Consider the following 20,445-nt stretch of genomic DNA (forward strand, 5'->3'; position numbering starts at 1 on the left):
CTGTTCAACGTCTCTAGAAGCAGTGGTGCACTACACGTGGCCACGAAACACGGCGTCAGAATTGTGGTCGGAAAGAGATCCTGACTGAGGACAGGAAACGCGTTTCACAGCTTGTGAATGAAAATCGCTTCCAAACCCGACTGGAATTGCTGCAGTCAGTGAATGATGGCCCTTTTCAACCTATTAGCGAGAGAACATTGTGGCGGGAACTGCATGCAATGAACATTTGAAGTCGGACACCGCGCAAGAAGCCATGGCTCACACAGCCACATAAAGATGCGCGTGTTCAAATGGACCAGAAGTCATCGAACGTGGGCAGTAGCTGACTGGCGGAACGTAATGTGGTCTGGCAAATCACTTTTTCGCCAGTATTCCAATGACGCACATCGTCGAGGGCACCGAAGGGCAAATGAAGCATTTCATCCTTGATGTGTGCAAGGTCAGGTTCAAGCCGGAGGTGGATCTGCGATGTTTTGGGGATTCGGCCCACTCAGTGAGATGACCACGAACTCGAACCAGCGTGTTTATTAAAAACATTCTATATGATCAGGTGTTGCCTTTCAGTCAACAATCTGCATGATGAGTATGCTACTGATACCCCAATTTTTCAAGATGACAACGGCAAAGTTCATCGGGCAGGACGCACGTGTGACTGGTTTTATGAATACTCCCCAAACCTATTACATCTCTATTGGCTGCAAAATAACCTTATATGAGCCCCATTGAGAATCTGTGGGACATGTTGGAACAGCGGGTGAAACGCCGACATCAGCGACCAAATTCTCAGCCAGTGGCTTAACCTGGATGTGACGTACCTGCACAACTTTATAGACTCACTTCCTAACCGAATCCAGGCGATTATCAAGCCCAGATGCGGAGTTATACAGTATTACATGATGCTTGTAATGATTTCTCCAGGTGTGACTCATTTTTTGTCCGGTGACCTTTGTTGTTGTTTGAATCATCAATCCGTAGACTGGTTTGATGTAGCAGTCTTCCATGCCACCCTATCCTGTGCTAACATTTTCTTTTTACGTAACTTTTGCATCCAACAATTGCTCTAATCTGCTTGTCATGTTCATATCTTGGTCTACCCCTACTGTTCTTACCGCCTACACTTCGCTTAAAAGCCAACTGAACAAGTCCTGGATGTCTTAAGATGTGTCCTATCATTCTATCTCTCCTTCTCGTCAAATTTGGCCAAATCAATCTTCTCTCACCAATTCGATTCAGTATCCTTTCATTTGTGATTCGATCTATCCACCTCGTCTTTAGCATTATTATGTAACACCACATTTCAAAAGTTTTTATTGTCTTTCTTTCTGAGCTAGTATCGTCCATATTTCACTTTCATACACTGCCACGCTCCAGACGAAAGTCTTCAAAAGCATTTTTTAAAATTCCTATATCAATTTTCGAAGCAAGCAAATTATTCTTTTCTTAAAAAAGGCCTTCCTTGCTTGTACTAGTCTGCATTTTATGTCGTCCTTACTTCTGCCATTTTTAGTTAGTTATTTTACTACCCAAGTAACAATAGTCATCTACTTCCTTTAAGACTTAATTTCCTAATTTAATATTTCCTGCACCACCTGATTTCGTTCGACTGCACCCCATTACTTTTGTTTCGGACTTATTTATTTTCAACTTGTACTTTTTACCCACCGGCCCCGTGGTGTAAGGATAGGGTGCCTGCATCTTACCTGGATCTGAGGGCTGGTTCGAGGTCTGCTCAGCCTGCGTGATTACAATTGAGGAGCTATCTGAGGGTGAGATAGCGGCCCCGGTCTCGAGAGCCAGGATTAACGGCCGGGAGGATTCGTCGTGCTGACCACACGTCACCTCTTAATCTGCAGGCCTTCGGACTGTGCAGTGGTCGCTTAGTAGGCTAAGGGCCTGTACTACGACTGCCAGATAAACAGCCAGATACGTAGGCTGCAGTTTTGCAAACTAGAAGTTAAATATTTTCTTCCGTACTACCAACGGATTTTAACTGCGGTATTGTAATGCGGAAGATGTAGTAACATTTTTATTGGGTTGGTAATAAGGTTACTGAAAATGTAGTGAAATTTAGCGCTGTGGTATACGTGTTCCCCGGTGTTTTCGTTTGTTTAGCTCTATTCCTTTTGAAATTGTATTAGTATAATCCAATATCAGACTCTTATTAAGCTATAATGTGGAAGTTCAGGTCAAAAACAGAATTAGGACTGAAATATATACATACGAAGAAATGTTAAAATCAATTAACTGTATAACGAAACTGAAACTGTTATAGAAAATAAAAAGACTGAAAATGTAACCTGGACGCAAAAGTTAAGATTCAGGTTATGTATCTTTTTTGTCTAGTACTATTTACGAGGTTGCGCGTTACGACGAAAGTAAAGTTTATATAATGCCACTGATGCAGCGTGGGATCATTAATTTTATTATTAATTCAAAAATTGTTTGCTCATTGAATAAGTAGTTATTTTCTTTCTTTTCAATACAACGTGGGAATAGTAACTGGCAAGCATTTATCTCACTTTAGCGTAAATACTTTTGTAGCAAGTTGTTATGAAGCAAAAGAAATATAACCTCCTTAACATCCTCATTCGACGGACGAATCGCCATGAACAACGTTGTATACCTTTACTCCGTATGTGCGTCGCGGATAGATTTGGAATAGAACCCACACTTTTGACACGCATTTTAATGATTAGGAAATGTGAGCTATCACCTCTAGTACCCTACCGACTACCATTTACAAGGTAAAAAAATGTTAGACTATTGGGACTCGAACCCACGAAAAACTGCTTATCAGCAAACTTTGCTGCCCTAACGACCACGGATACCCATGAAGCTTGAGGTTAAGTGCTTGTGTGCTACTGATATACTCAGCAGCAACAACTTGCTAGCCTGGGAAATCTTTAAGAATTCTGTGATAGCTGGACGGGAAGCATGACATACTTCATAAATATATACATAAATTACATTGTAACAACTTAATTTCGCACAGCATCATGCAGATGTAGATTCATCTTCATGAGTAGCCATCTTGATTCTTTACGGTAGCGTCCCCGATAACAGCTAAGTCCCAGATAAGAGCGTTAACAGCCTCTCCAACTTCGGCATAGCTATACTCGAGAATATTTTCCCAGATTGCACATAAACGAAAGTCGTAGTACGCGGTTTCAAGCGAACTTCCAGATAAATGTCCAAACTGCCAAATAAATTTATACCGCACTTTTATCTGGCTGTCGTAGTACAGGCCCTAAGTCCCTTCAAGAGCTGTTACGCCATAGGGTTTAGTTTGGTTACCCCATACCCAAGTCTCGGTGACCTTATGCACTGTTATGTGTTAACTTTCTGAGGTGTACCGTAATTGGAGACTTGTTCCCTGTTGTATGGTTTTCATTAAAAGAAAATAAGAATACCAAGGTGGCTGGGTTCCATTGTTTTGTACACCACGCAGAGAAGTAGGTCGCGTGGCTTATGAATACATAGCATCCCATATTTGTTTTGAACACCACGATAAACATGTACAGAGGGTTATAAATGTATGCAAATCAAACTGGGGTTGACTTTACCGAGTGTGAATGAAGTCTGTGTGGAATGCGGTGGAGGGTTCCTGCCGAGTTGTGACCCGTTATACATCCCAGCTGGGGGTGATTTAGAGGGGTAGCGTGCACCCTGCTGAGGCCAATGGCAGATACATCGTTCACGAGGACTATTAGCCCCAAATTGTCCCCCTGCCCGACAACATCACACATAGGGAAATCTCTTGATTTGTAGCCCCCTCTTGTTGTTGTGGTAAGCCTGTTTGCTGCACAGCAGTGGTTCACTGCCATTGATATCCACTGTGCTCGCGTTTATAGTTCTTTGTTTACACGTAAGCCATCAGACAAAAGAAAAGAAAGTATTCTTAGGACTACGAAAGTGAAATTTAATAATAATAATAATAATAATAATAATAATAATAATAATAATAATAATAATAATTTCGTGTGGCTATTTCTAGCCGAGAGCAGCCCTTGTAAGGCAGACCCTCCGATGAGGGTGGGCGGCATCTGCCATGTGTAGGTAACTCCGTGTTATTGTGGTGGAGGATAGTGTTATGTGTGGTGTGTGAGTTGCACGGACGTTGGAGACAGCACAAACACCCAGCCCCCGGGCCATTAGAATTAAGCAATTAAGGTTAAAATCTCCGACCCGGTCGGGAATCGAACCCGGGACCCTCTGAACCAAAGGCCAGTACGCTGACCATTCAGCCAATGAGTCGGACAATAATAATAATAATAATAATAATAATAATAATAATAATAATAATAATAATAATAATAATAATAATAATAATAATAATAATAATAGTATAACTAAGAATACTTACAACAAAAAGTGCTTATCAAGAAAACTTAAAGAAAACACAACACAGTAGTGAAACCAGAATGCCCGTATGTCAGCGAATGTCTAGCACTGAACTACAAGCTTGATAAGTTAGAAATATTAGAAAGAAGAATTATAAGGAAAATATTAAGTCCTCTAAGAATTGCAGAGTTTTGGAAATTAAGAAGTAACAATGAAATTTACCAGAACATAGAAGACATATCAGAGACAATAAGAAAAAGGAGATTGCTATTTCTTGGACACATTTACAGAATGGATGACAATAGACTAACTAAACGAATCTTCAAGTACCTTTGGGAAAAGAAATCAACCACCACCTGGATTCAAGAAGTCAAGAAAGACCTGGAAAGGAACAACATACGAGAAGAAGAATTATTAGAAAGAAAGATTTTTAGGAAGATAGTCTTACAAATGGAAGGATTCCAAGGGAGGAAGGAAAAGAAAACAGGCACAAAGTGGACTGAAGACAAGAAAAAGCAGCACAGTGAAACAATGGAAGAATACTGGAAGGAAAGGAAAGAACAACTAAGGAGGAACAATTGAAATTGTAACGTGGTCCTTAGAAGGCCGAAACGCAAGAATAATAATAATAATAAAGTAATTTCTTACGTTCATAGACAGTTATCAAGAGCCTGAGAACGAAATAAATGCTACAATTGACAGGGTCCCATACTTTAAATACCTCGGAGAATTTATCGAACCGACAGGCCTTGAAAAGGTCTCACAACGTATTCGTCTCCAAAAAATTAAAAATGCGTTAGGATTAGTCCAAAATATTTACAACAAAAAATCTATGCTAAGACATACAAAAATTCGGCATTTCAACAGAGTCATAAAACCAACAGTCCTTTACGCAAATGAAACATTGTCACTCAACAGAAAAAAAGAACTTGAAGAAATCATATGAAAGAAGAGATAAAGGTCATTAGGAAAACCTTAGGAGCAAGATACACCAAATACGGTTTCAGGTTACAATCAATCTAAACAAGAGAAGTTCTCAAATATCGAGATTGACATTAGGAACAGACAGACGAAAGAAATTCTTCAGGTATCTCACTAGATTACCAGAAAATCGATTCACAAAAAGGATAATAGATTATGTCAAAACCTCACTTAAGAACTCAACACCCTGGCTTAATGAACTTCGAAAGGACCTCAAAAACGCAAACATAAGTTCAACAAACATTCTAGAAAGAGACATCTTTAGACAGAAAGTAAACAATTTGGAAGCTGCTTCAGAGCAACGACAAAGAAAAATAGCACAGACCAACGTTTTCGGTAGAACGTAAACAAGCCTTCTCAGAAAGAATGAAAACCTGTCAAAAAAAAAAACAAGTACCAACAGAAGAATTGATAGAGTTATTTGCTTAACGTCTACCAATATTGGGAGAATTCGTTAATAATAATAATAATAATAATAATAATAATAATTGTACCGGGCGGTACACCTCTACTCCGTTTATTTAAAAGTTGCGCCAGTTGAAACTCCTCTTCTGGAGGAAGGTTGAACTTTATCTATTCTATTAATTCTTTACTTTCTCAGAAGATGTCACCACGTGGAAAATTTTGAGTTTTTGAACTGTGTCACTTTTGATGTGTTTTTGTTTCGCTTGAAGTAAGAAGTGTGAACTTTCTCTTCTAGAGGACACTACTGAAGATCAACAATAGTGCGACCTAGTGCGGAGTCAAAGAACTATTTTGTTGGAGAAAATTTAATTTCAGGAGTTTGTTCTTTGTTAAATTTATTTCTATCATTGTTTAAGTTGGCAATATTTACCCCTTTCTTCCCCTTGCTTTGAATGTATCCAATCACGAATTTCTTCAATGAATTTCTGGCCAATCAGGGGTATCTTCCCCCAACTTGTATCTGTTGCGGGGTCCTACCCAATAAAATCTTTGTGGGAGGGTGTTTTCTTTCCCCTAACGCCTAGAATTCTCTGCGAGAGTATTTAAACTGCTGACTTTAGGGTCTCCGGGCCACTTCTGTTCCATCTTTCAGTGTATTAAGTACATAGCAGGAGGCGGGAAGCGCCTCTTTCCTCGGCAGCGATCTACTACCAGGTAATGGCCTATTAATATCTTCTTTTCTTGCTAGGTCGGCAGTTTAACTCTCGCGGCGGGTTCGAAGCGTTTTCCATCATGTAACCTTTTCCTAAAATGTAACTACTCTTTCCTCCTATTCTCTTGTAAAGCTACAGTTTGGGATAGAGAGTGCTAACCCTCTCGAGTTCCCACTCACATCGTCTTGAGGTGAACTTATTTTTCTCAACCAATTCACCCGTAATGTAATGTAAATTGCCATTAAGTCACCTCTGTAGGATGGGATTAGCCCTTGTATTAACGGCCTAGTGCCAAATAGGTCTTAAGCAAAGTGTATTAGGAGTGCAAGTTCGCCTCCTCTCAAGTTGTATTTTAGAGGTCATGCATTAATCTTTTCTCACCTAATAGACCTCAGTAGGTTGGGTATTTTACCCCTGTGTATATGTCCTTTGAGGACAACTTGAAAGTTGAGTTTGGTGTGGCCTGGGAGAGGCTTAACTTTAAGAGCGAGTGGCTCTTTTCTAAAACTGAGAATTGTATGCCTCGAGGAGGCTTGCTGTGTAATTTGGAGCAAGGGCTCCAGGGTTTGATTGGGGTCTTCTGCCCCTTTTGTTGAAATTGGTATATCGTAAAGTTGAGCTAGGTGCTCAAGAATTGTGTTTTCAGGGCTCGAAGCCCAAAATCTTTAATCCCTGTAATTGTACATTTCAAGTTGTATTTCGGCTACTAAGTACCTATTTCTATTTGTTGTTATCTAATTTTGAAAAGAAAATATAACCTTGTTAAATTTTAAAATTTAATTTCTCTTTAGTAGCTTGAGACCTATTCACCACCCAGCACCTTCTTTCATGCTTAACTACCACAAAAACAACGGTAACAAGTGGTAGCAGAGCGTGGTTGAATGGGTCTCAATTTAGCCCCTTTTGACGGCTAAACATTGCTTTAATTCGAACTCTAACAATTTTCTCAGTTGCTGGAATTTTTTGAGTTTTTCAAAATTGTTCTGTCATCATGCCCGGCCCTCGCGATGTTCTCCTCCTTAACTACTTGCGCAAGGAGGAGTTGATATATGAATTGACTATTAGAAATGTGCAATCTGGAGGCACGGTTGCAATAGACACTAACAAGCTTAGAGAGTCCCTTGATTTGCCCATTTCCGTCCCCAATTTGGGAGAGAAAGAAATTGACGACTCTCTTTCCACGATCACGGAGAATATTACTGGGCTAGCTTCTGTAGTTAGTTTTTTTTGATGAAAATGATCCATCTCCTAATCAAATTAAGCGTGTGCAAGGCAGACTATATCACTTTTCAAATAGAGTTAATGATCTGTTGTCTCTAAAGGTGAATGACGTTCAGAGGAAGGAAGCTAATACGCTCCTTGAAACTATTTCTGAATTGTCTAGTAAAGTCACTCTATTGTTAACGGGGGAGGCTCCTCCTAAATCTGATCAACCCTCCATAGTGAATGCAGGCAGTGAGGAAGCGCCTCCCAAGGGAGAAGTTAATAGGATAACCGTTGCTGCTCAAACTATCTCTGCCCCATTGGACAACGAGTCTGAACGCCGTGCATCGTTGGGTAACATCCGTTCTGAATTAACTTCTTTGCCATTGAAACCTTTACCTACTATGTCACCCGGGTTTAGTAGCTTGCCTCATCCATTGGCAATGTTGCTAAGAGGTATCTCTAAGTTTTCTGTCAACACCACCAGTGAAGTAATTTCGTTTTTAAGATTTCTAGTGGAATTTCAGGATCACGCCCTTGTGTTTTCTCTTTCCCCTTGTCAAATTTTGCAAATTATCTATCCGTATGCTATTGGTGTTCTCTCAGATAAAATAGTAAGAGCCATTGCTGAACAGTCATCTATTGAAGATTTTCACGCACACTTGCTTGCAAATTTCATTCCTGCCCGTGCGAGGTCATCTCTGATTCAGAAATACTATTATCGAGTACAGAGGTTGGATGAAAACTTGGCTGATTTCATACAGGACATTAAGTTTTATACTAGGGTGTTTGCCCTTCATTTTCCTGAAGATCAGATTGTACAGGCTATTGTAGAGGGAATTTCACCTCCCTATAGGTCATATTTGTGTTTCGCGGCGTGCCCGCAAACTTTCTCTGAACTTGAAGCATTGGCCGTTTCAGCGGAAGGAGTTAGATACGCCGATTCTTTGCGTGTCGCGAAAGAACCCCCGCCTTCCTTTAGTAACACTCGGCCTCCACCTCGCCGACCAGTCAATCCCCGTAAATGTTATGCTTGCGGGTCGCCTGACCATCTGCGGAATAAGTGTCCTCTGATCAAGTCAAGTGGGACAAGGAATGGAGCAGGGTCATCACAAGGCTGTTTTAAGTGTGGGGCCTTCTCACATATCGCCAAGAATTGCCCAAACTCAAATAGCACCCCCTCCTGCTCAACTTCTGGTGCAAATTCCAGCTACGCCAATAATAAAAAGTGACTAGTGGCGTCGGCTGAGCCGACTAATCCATCTTCCCGAGACTCAGCCCCTAGTAAACAGGTTGTAAATGCAGAGAACGACCAGCCTTCAAATTCATCTTTTGAATGCCCTAAAGAGTGTCTTAGGATTGCGGCGGATACCCCCGCATCGGTTCCTTTTCTTAAGATTGAGTTAAATAACGAGCCTATAACAGCTCTATTAGATTCAGGCAGTGTTTGTTCCATTATTTCGGCTGTATGGTACTCGAAATTGAAATCTGTTTGTAAACTACCTGTCTATGACTCTTCTCGTATTCAATATGTTTCGGCTAATTCATCTCCATTAGAAATTCTAGGTTCCGTACTGGTCAAAATTCGTATTTTTAAATTTACCTGGAAAATTAAACTGTTTGTGGCTAAGCACTTGTCTTGCCCCGTCATACTGGGAGCGGACTTTATTTCTCACACTGGTCTTGTGCTCGATCTCCAGTCTAGGTCGTGCACATTCAAATTTGCTTCTAGTTGTAAAATACCACTATTAAAGTGTAATTCTGTGTCATGTTCTTCTATTTCGCCTACCCAGGATGAGATGTTGTTAGACCTTAGACATCTACCTGAGGAGCAGGCTGATAGTATTCGCAAACTGTGTCAGTCGTTTCCCGAGGTGTTCTCTGATACTCTTGGTGTTACTGACCTTATTGAATACAAAATTGAGGTTACGGATTCGATTCCTGTCCGTTTTCCACCGTATAGGCTATCTCCACCTAAAATGAAGGCTCTGAAAGAAATCATCGATCAGATGTTGAAGGATGGTATTATTAGGCCCTCTAAGTCAGCGTATTCTTCGCCTATTTTTCTAGTCCCGAAACCCCAAGGAGGCTTCAGGCCTGTCATTGATTACAGGGCTCTCAATCGGAAGGTGGTGTTGCAATCTGTGCCCCTTCCCGACCTTCATTCTTGCTTTTCATGGTTTCGTAAGGCCAAGTTCTTCACCATCTTGGACTTGAATCAGGCCTATAATCAAATTCCCCTTGCCGAGGAGTCTAAACATCTTACAGCGTTTGCCACGGACTGGAATTTATATGAATACAACCGCGTGCCTTTCGGGCTCCCCACGGGAGCAGCTGTGCTCACTAGGCTACTAGATAGGGTCTTCTCCGACATCAAATTTGAGTACTTATATCACTACTTGGATGATGTCGTCGTATTTTCCGAGACTTTTGAAGAACATCTAGATCATCTGCGAGAAGTTCTGAATCGCCTTCGTAAGGCTGGGTTAACTGTTAAGTTGTCCAAGGTTGCCTTTGCTAAGCCCTCTATGTCATTCCTAGGGCATATTGTGTCACCTAATGGTGTAGCAGTCGATCATTCTAGAACACAGGCCATCCGTGATTTTAAACCTCCCAAGGACATTAAAGGTATCGCCAGGTTCATTGGCATGGTGAATTTCTTCAGGAAGTTCATTCCTAATTTTGCTAATAGAGCGGCGCCCTTAAACCTTCTTCGTAGGAAAGGCATCAAATTCGAGTGGGGACCTTCTCAACAAGCCGCTTTTGAAGATCTGAAATTAGCTCTCTGTAATGCCCCTGTACTTGCTATGCCTGATTTCTCGAAGAAATTCATCGTCCAAACCGACGCATCGTCGTCGGCGGTAGCTGCAGTCCTTCTTCAAGAGACTGAACTAGGGAGGCGACCCATCGCCTATGCGTCTAGGACATTGTCAGCTCAAGAAGCAAAGTACTCCATATATGAGCTTGAAGGTTTGGCAGTCTTATTCGCCTTAGAAAAGTTCCGTCTCTATCTGGAACACGTCAAATTCGATCTGGAGACAGATAATCAAGCCTTAAGCTGGGTCTTAGGTAGGCCGCGTCGTACTGGTCGTATAGCCCGTTGGGCCATCCGTATTTCTGCCTTCCAATTTGATGTACGACATATCAGAGGTACCGAAAATGTTGTTGCTGATGGACTCAGCCGTATGTTTCATAACGACGTCGAATCCCACGAACCGGTCGACAGTTCATCACCTTCCGAGTCCATACTATCCGAGGTTAATGCCATCCTAACAGATGCTCCCATGCTTTTTAGGGATATCGAGAAGTACCAACGTGAAGATCCGACGCTGGCTCCGATAATGGAAACCCTTTCTTCTGGGGAACATGTTGTCCCTTATGTTCTGAGGAATGGTGTTTTATGTTGCCCTTCGAGGCATGATAAGTTGATGAAAGTTGTTGTTCCAGCGGTTCTTGTACCTATGATCTTCAAATACTATCATGAGACCCCATTGGGGGGGCATCTTGGAATCTTTAAAACTCGTGAAAAGATTCGTGAAATGTTCATATGGAAAGGTATGGACGGTGAAATTCGGGAACTTGTAAAAGCTTGTAAATCTTGTTTGATCAGTAAACCCACCATGTCCACTAAAGTAGGCCTTTTGTCTTCTCATCAAGCGTCGCGCCCCATGGAACGCCTGTATATTGATTATGTCGGACCCTTCCCCCAGTCAAAGGGCAATGCCAACAAGTTCATCTTTGTGTGTGTAGATGGTTTTACAAGATTTTCCTGGTTATTTCCGACTAAGCTGGCTACCGCTCAGTCAACCATTACTTGCTTAAATTCTATTTTTGCTTCTTTTGGTCCGTGTCAATATATTGTATCTGATAATGCTAAGGCTTTTACATCTAATTTATTTCGTAAATTCTGTTTTGACTTGTCCATCTCTCATGTAACTACATCTGCTTATTATCCTCAACCATCTCTGGCTGAACGGGTTAACCGTAATCTCAGGTCCGCACTCATTGCCTATCATCATGAAGATCCTTCCAGGTGGGACACGTCCCTGCATTGGATAGCTTTTGCTTTGAATTCGGCGGTTCATGAATCTCACAAGTTTACTCCAGCTTCCTTGATGTTCAAGTTTGTTCCCAACTCGCCGCTCTCTAACCTCTGGTCTTTGAATGACATTCTACCCGAGACAATAGATCCGGATAACATTAAAGATCTTTGGAAGAAGGCTAAAGCCAATCTTAAAGTGTCTCATGAAAAGGTTAGGGAAAGGTATGATCGTGGACGGAGACCCACCACTTTGAAGGTAGGTGACCAGGTTATGGTCAAAAATTTTGTTCCCGCGGGCAAGCTTGCCCCCAGATTTCATGGGCCTTGTATCATTCTCGATTTTCTTACGCCGGTTACATTATTGCTAAGTAATCCAGCCACCGAGAGGATATTTAGGGTTCACCTGTCCCAGGTGAAACCGGTGTAATTTCTGTGTTAACTTGCTTCATATTATTTTGAAAGGATATGAAGGTTATATTTTTTTTTGAGTTTCACTTTTAAGGCATTCTGCCCCTTCTATAGGATTTTGTTTCTTATGTAAGCATGTTTGTGAAACCTGCCCCGACCCATTAAACTGCCATCCTGTCTTTGCCACGGCCATTACCACGCTCCCGTCTCCTGCTCCACTCTACACAGTGGCTTAATGAATACCATGAATATCTGCACGCCGCTGGCCCCTCACTCTCTCTACAAGCCTGTACCCTCAAAGAAAATGATTGTCCAACACAATTCTGCCGCCTAGCTTTAATGTTTCAGCGCCCCCGCAGCCGCGCAGCGCCGTGCAGCGACTGGGGAGGGGGATGGGCCCCCTCCTCTCCAGCGAGGACGACATGTGCACGGCGAGCCGGAGCTCACCTCCCGGCCAAGGCTGATGTGCGGCGCACGACCTGCTACTGGCCCGCAGCCTGTATATGTTCACCGCGGGCGCGGCGTGCTTCTACACCTCTGCTCCCCTCATAGTGCGGGCGAGCAGTATCTCAGGGTACTTAAGGGGTCCGAGCGGCCTCCCTTGGACGCAAGCTGCAACGGCCGGTCTGGCCATCCTTCTTAATCTACATCAGCTATATGGACTGTCACCCTAAGCAATAACTACTCTTGGAAATTCAGCAGCAATATTTGGTGGACATTGCAAATTTTTCCTTCACCTTTAAGTATTAAAAGCTTATCTTCAGAAATTCAACTTCGATAAACATAAAAACCTTACGTTACCAACTACAACAAAAATTTTGGAACTGAATTAAGAAATTTCTCAAAAACTTCTGCAAGTTATCTTAATATCAACATCAAAACTTGGAACAAACGTTTATGTTCTTCTGTGTTACCCCTTGGATGAACTTTTGGGGGGGGGGGGGGAGGTCTGTACCGGGCGGTACACCTCTACTCCGTTTATTTAAAAGTTGCGCCAGTTGAAACTCCTCTTCTGGAGGAAGGTTGAACTTTATCTATTCTATTAATTCTTTACTTTCTCAGAAGATGTCACCACGTGGAAAATTTTGAGTTTTTGAACTGTGTCACTTTTGATGTGTTTTTGTTTCGCTTGAAGTAAGAAGTGTGAACTTTCTCTTCTAGAGGACACTACTGAAGATCAACAATAGTGCGACCTAGTGCGGAGTCAAAGAACTATTTTGTTGGAGAAAATTTAATTTCAGGAGTTTGTTCTTTGTTAAATTTATTTCTATCATTGTTTAAGTTGGCAATATTTACCCCTTTCTTCCCCTTGCTTTGAATGTATCCAATCACGAATTTCTTCAATGAATTTCTGGCCAATCAGGGGTATCTTCCCCCAACTTGTATCTGTTGCGGGGTCCTACCCAATAAAATCTTTGTGGGAGGGTGTTTTCTTTCCCCTAACGCCTAGAATTCTCTGCGAGAGTATTTAAACTGCTGACTTTAGGGTCTCCGGGCCACTTCTGTTCCATCTTTCAGTGTATTAAGTACATAGCAGGAGGCGGGAAGCGCCTCTTTCCTCGGCAGCGATCTTCTACCAGGTAATGGCCTATTAATATCTTCTTTTCTTGCTAGGTCGGCAGTTTAACTCTCGCGGCGGGTTCGAAGCGTTTTCCATCATGTAACCTTTTCCTAAAATGTAACTACTCTTTCCTCCTATTCTCTTGTAAAGCTACAGTTTGGGATAGAGAGTGCTAACCCTCTCGAGTTCCCACTCACATCGTCTTGAGGTGAACTTATTTTTCTCAACCAATTCACCCGTAATGTAATGTAAATTGCCATTAAGTCACCTCTGTAGGATGGGATTAGCCCTTGTATTAACGGCCTAGTGCCAAATAGGTCTTAAGCAAAGTGTATTAGGAGTGCAAGTTCGCCTCCTCTCAAGTTGTATTTTAGAGGTCATGCATTAATCTTTTCTCACCTAATAGACCTCAGTAGGTTGGGTATTTTACCCCTGTGTATATGTCCTTTGAGGACAACTTGAAAGTTGAGTTTGGTGTGGCCTGGGAGAGGCTTAACTTTAAGAGCGAGTGGCTCTTTTCTAAAACTGAGAATTGTATGCCTCGAGGAGGCTTGCTGTGTAATTTGGAGCAAGGGCTCCAGGGTTTGATTGGGGTCTTCTGCCCCTTTTGTTGAAATTGGTATATCGTAAAGTTGAGCTAGGTGCTCAAGAATTGTGTTTTCAGGGCTCGAAGCCCAAAATCTTTAATTCCTGTAATTGTACATTTCAAGTTGTATTTCGGCTACTAAGTACCTATTTCTATTTGTTGTTATCTAATTTTGAAAAGAAAATATAACCTTGTTAAATTTTAAAATTTAATTTCTCTTTAGTAGCTTGAGACCTATTCACCACCCAGCACCTTCTTTCATGCTTAACTACCACAAAAACAACGGTAACAATAATAATAATAATAATAATAATAATAATAATAATAATAATAATATCGTGAAGGAAACAAAGAGAGAGTCTCTAAACTGCAAAGAGAATACAGACTCACTTGGAGCAGATATAATAAAATGTCTATATCCCGAAATGCAAAATTAAGACATTATAACACTGTATTCAAGCCTGAAGCACTATGTACATCTGAAACACTCATCATTGGGGGTAGGTCATTGATTAAAGATGTAGGACAGCAAGAAAGGAAAATATTAAGAACATTTTTTGACTAGTCTGTACAGGGGGAATTTGGATAATAAGGAAATCTCATGACCCGTACCTACACTCAGAGAAACTCTCGGACACGTTTAGGAAAAGAGGTTTGAAATTTTATGGACAAATTCTCAGAATGTGTAATCAGAGATTGACCAAAAGAATTCTGAACCTTGCCCTATCAATGAAAGTAAAAAAGTAATTGGCTGTTCGAAGTCGGAAAAGATCTTCAGGAAGTAAGCATCACAGATGGCATTGTGTTAGACAGATCTCAGTTCAGAAAATTAGTCGACATTCGCCGCTATATCATCCAAGAACAAACAAAATCTGGTCAGAAGATCGCAAGAAAAGCTACAGCGAGAAGATGAAGAGATTATGGGAGAAGAAAAGGGCAACGACACCAGCTAAATAAGTTGAATCGCACTGCTTAGTTGGGCATAACGAAGAAATAATAATAATAATAATAATAATAATAATAATAATAATAATAATCACTCCAAAATTCTTCACGACCGATATCGGACGAATAGAGAAAGTAAAGAAAGTCAAATACCTGCGGGAAATAATTCAAAAAATGGTTTAGAAAAAATCTGCTGTAGAAGAAAGACGGAAAGAGTGTATGATATCATTAAATTTTTTTTACAAGAAATGCTTATCTAGAAATCTTTTAATAGGCACTACAATACAGTGGTAAAACCGGAATGTATTTACGCAATAATAAGGAGTCGAAACCGTTTGAGAATATTCACAGAGAGAATTGTAATTGTAATTGTAATACCAAAAACTTCCCAGTCATTAAGTTCATACTAGTGTTCCACTTCATTAAAGCAAGGTTCATAGTGCCTCTTCTTTGGGATGATTTTCAATTAATTGTGATATTGACTGGTTACATACTGGCAAAACAACAAAATATAATCGACGTTATCGCTTTTAAGAAATCTCATGAACATATTGGGAATCATTAAAATTCCATCGTTGTATATCGAAAGCATCGATCCATGACCGCAGAATTTCCTTCGGTGTTTTGACCGGAGGTAAAGTATAGTTTGGACTATACGCGAGTGATTGATCACCGATGATCTATTTCTTTACATGCGATAATAACTTCTTCATTCATAACTCCAATAAGTGTGGCAGCGTCAGTTTCCGTTGCCTTCTACAGCTGTGGAAGATTCAATTAATGCGCTCAGCCACTAAACATAGAGTGGAGACGTTTCAAATTGAGGGCTGCGCCTGCATATTTATCTCCAGGTGTAGAAAATAATGCCATACACACAACCAGATCGAAATGGAGAGCAGTAGCGAAACAGTTTGTTTATTTCTGTTGTGCAGAGCTCAAGCGTGTCATTCTCCATCACTAGAAACAGTGGTGGCAATCTTCTTGAAGAACAGTTTAATATTAGAATCAGCCATGGGAAAAGTACAAAGTAAAATTAACTCGGCTTAATTACAGTTACCTGAGAAATATTTTACTTAATTACACATCTCTTTGTCAAGAAATAATCTGCAAAACTACACTTCATTACAGAACAGAGCCATCAACTTTTCTCTTCACATGGGTATGTGGACTGATACCCAAGTTTTCCACCCGTCTTTCCATCTTGAGGAGATGAGCTCGTAGTGTGACAATTTTTCCTTCTTCTTCTTCTTCTTCTCCTGCTTTTTATTTTTTTCTTTCTTCGTTATGCCCAACTTAAAGAGCGCGTTTGAACTTGCCAGCTTGGTCTGATGCCTTCTTCTTCTTCTCCTTCCAAAATATCTTCATGAATTCTCCGTGATGTTTTTCCTGTTCCTTTGTCCATTGCTTTCCAGTAGTCTTTTTAGCTTTTCTCCACGAATGTACAATTTGCAAACAGAATTCCAAAGGTTTTGCGATTTCTTATTGTACCGTCTGTAGCGTTTATTTCCTGTAAATCCTGCTTAATTTCTTCCAACCAGTCGACCTTGACCGCCTTTGAATTAATTATAGTTAATAGTTTTTTAGCCAATCTATTGTTGTCCATTTTTCAGATGTGACAATGGAATTTCAAGCGTCTCCTACGTATTATTATTATTATTATTATTATTATTATTATTATTATTATTATTATTATTATTATTATTATTATTATTGCTAGGGGCTTTACGTCGCACCGACACAGATAGGTCTTATGGCGACGATGGGATAGGAAAGGCCTAGGAGTTGGAAGGAAGCGGCCGTGGCCTTAATTAAGGTACAGCCCCAGCATTTGCCTGGTGTGAAATTGGGAAACCACGGAAAACCATCTTCAGGGCTGCCGATAGTGGGATTCGAACCTACTATCTCCCGGATGCAAGCTCACAGCCGCGCGCCTCTACGCGCACGGCCATCTCGCCCGGTATTATTATTATTATTATTATTATTATTATTATTATTATTATTATTATTATTATTGTACCGGTTGGTACACCTATACGCCGCACATTTGAATTTTCCGCCTTAAATTACTCCTCTACAGCTGAAACTCTGAACTTTAAAACCGAATTAATTCAAACGTTTATCTGAAGATGTCACTGTGTTAATTTCGAATTGTTTTTGTTTACTAATTATCAAGAAGTGTGGACATTCTCTCACAGATGTCTCTACCAAAAACTATGATCATGCACCCTGGTGCGAAGTGATGGAACTTTTCTTGAAAATATTTTATACTCATAAGTTTTCCTATAACTAAATTTCGTTCTTTCATTTGTGGGTTGGCAATATAAATCTTTCTTTCCGCCAGTTTTGAACTTAGCCAATCCCGAATTTCTTTAATTAATTTTGGACCAATAGTGTCCTTCTTCCTCAATTTTTGATATGTAACATTGGGGAACCAATAAACACCTGTGGGTGTGTCTTAATTATTCATGAAAGGTCTCGAATCTTCCATGAGGGTTTAAAAACTGCTGATTTTCTTAGCTCGTCGCCACTTCAACAACATCTTGCTTAGTGTATGGAAGTATAGCCGGGGCGGGTTGTGCCTCTTCCTTCGAGCAGCAGCTCTTCAGCAAAGGTAATGGCCTTTTAAAATCTTTATTTCTTTCTTGGTCAGCAGTTTAACCCCCGGGGAAGGTTCGAAACCTTTTCAAAGTATCCTACCTGTTTAAAAATGGAACTTAGTGCCGGCTTATGTAAACATGTTCTTATTACTTTAACTGTAAATCGGGGATAGAGAGTGCTTTACCCTCTCGAGCTCCCCTTCAATTTGGTTTTGAGGTGACTACGTTTCCATAACCGATTTTCTACTCTTAATGTATTCAAATTTTCTTATACGAGTCACCTCCCTAGTGTGGGATTAGCCCCTGTTTAATCAGCCTAGTGCCCCTTTGGTTTTAACACGTGTTCATGTAGGAGTGCACGTACACGCCTCCATTCACATTGGTATTTTGGGCCATTTAATTAAATTATTTTTCCTTTAAGGCCCTGTAGGCTGGGTACGAGATACCCCTGTTTGTTCTTGTAAGTTGCGCCTCGATGGCAAGTGATTGTAAAGCACTGTATTGCCTTTAATAGGCTTGAAAGATTGAGAGCGGGTCAGCTCTTTCTTGTGTTTGAAAAGTGCCTCTAGGAGGCTTGAGGTTAAAAGTTGGGAGCAAGTGCTCCATGTAATGAGGGGATTTCTGCCCTTTGGTAATATGTGGTTGTGAGCTGAGAGCTCAGGAACTGTAAAAACTAGGGCTTGTGGCCCAGATTGTTAAAGTCTCTCTAAATTTCGGCTTTCTTGGTCTTGTACCTGATTTGACTTGTTGTTATTTGTTAAAATCTGAAATGTTTATGTGAAAATTGTTAAGTTTTGAAAATATAACCTTTATTGAAATGTTAATTCATCTTTCGGCCTTGTAGTTAGACCCATTCCAGCCCGCACCTTCTTTCACCTCTGCTGATCCACCAAAACACGGTAACAAGTGGTAGCAGAGCGTGGTTGAATGGGTCTCAATTTAGCCCCTTTTAACGGCTAAACATTACGGCTAAACACGTGGCCTGCTTGACAAAGGGAATGATCTAGAAGCTCTTTTCTATCTCCGGTTACTGATGAGAAAACAGCAAATGGACAACGGGATCCTGTAGCTGGCGATGACAAATAGCTCGTACTCAAATTTCAAGTCGATAGCTACATTATTTACGGAGATATTAAGATGTTAAAATATCGGGTGATATCCATGACGTTCACGCTCAGGATCAAGTTTTTGTATATAAGGCCAGACTGGAGACTCAGTGACACACAACGACCTATATCAGAAGCCGGTGGAGGTCTGCTGCATGACGTAGTACGGGTGAGTATGATTTGACTTAGTGCATGGAGTGCCAAGTTCCGAACGTCTGCAACTTCGAACTCAGTATAAGCGAGGCACGGCCTAGGTGAGAACTTTGACCGTGACAGCAGTGTCCGCTTCTAAAGGACTTATTTTAAAAGCATTCAAACACTTTAACATATTACGTTGCTTGCTTGAAACACGAGTGTCATACTTTGTTTAACGGGACATATTATTTTTTGTGCCGTGTGCTACAGAACTGAACATAACTTACAATTTCATGAAAGAGGTTTACGTATTTGAACTTCTGCATTTGAGATGTGGATTTGGCGAAGAATTGAAGGAGTAAAGTGGGAAGATAAAATATAAAATGAGGAAGTTCTGAAAAGAGTGGGAGAAGTGAGGAGCATGATATCCGTAATCCAAAATAGGAAGAAAAATTGGATAGGGCATAATATAAGACACAACACTTTACTACGAATAGCAATTGAAGGGATGATAAAAGGAAAACGAGGAAGGGGAGGGAGACGATACCAGTTATTAGACAGCATTAGAAAAAGAAAGGAAGATTATGCAGAAGTGAAGGAAAGGGCACAAGATCGAGAGATATGGAGGTCACAGCCATGACAGGACCTGTCGGATGGCAGAACAACCTATGATGATGAGTTATTTAGGACTCGGTTTTTTTTTTTAATACGTGCCCATTATTTCACGTAAGGAAACATAGACTATGAGACTGAGCATTAGTACTTTACGGTGTGCGAGATAGGCAGTAGACACTTTCTTGAATATTACGTGTCCATTATTTTATGTGAGAGTCCGGCTCCATGGCTAAATAGTTAGCGTGCTGGCCTTTGGTCCAGAGGGTCCTGGCTTCGATTCCCGGCCGGGTCGGGGATTTTAACCTTAATTGGTTAATTTCAATGGCTCTGGGGCTTGGTGTGTGTGACGTATTCACCATTAGAAATCATCCTAGGTAGAGCCCTCACATTCAAAGACATGCAGGTTGCCTAATAGGCCGTCTACGAGAAAATGACCCGCACCAGGCCTATCCGGAGGTCATACGCCAGTATTATTTTATGTTGAGAGAACATGAGAGACAGACTCTGTGATGGGTTTAAAGCAATTGCTGAAGAATGTGAAAATAGGTTTGTACCTTTAAAGGTGGTAAGGAATGGTAAAGATCCACTATATTATAACAGAGAAATAAAGAGATTAAGAAGGAACTGCAGGTTGGAAAGAAATAGAGACAGGAATGGCTGTGGAAGTAAGGAGAAATTGAAGGAACTTATTAGGAAATTGGATCTAACAAAGAAGTCAGCTAAGGATAACATGATGGTAAGCATAATTGGCGGGCGTACAAATTTTAGTGAAAAATGGAAGAGTATGTATAGGTACTTTAAGGCAGA

This window comes from Anabrus simplex, chromosome 9 (genome assembly GCF_040414725.1).
Source record: "Anabrus simplex isolate iqAnaSimp1 chromosome 9, ASM4041472v1, whole genome shotgun sequence".
NCBI lineage: Eukaryota > Metazoa > Arthropoda > Insecta > Orthoptera > Tettigoniidae > Anabrus > Anabrus simplex.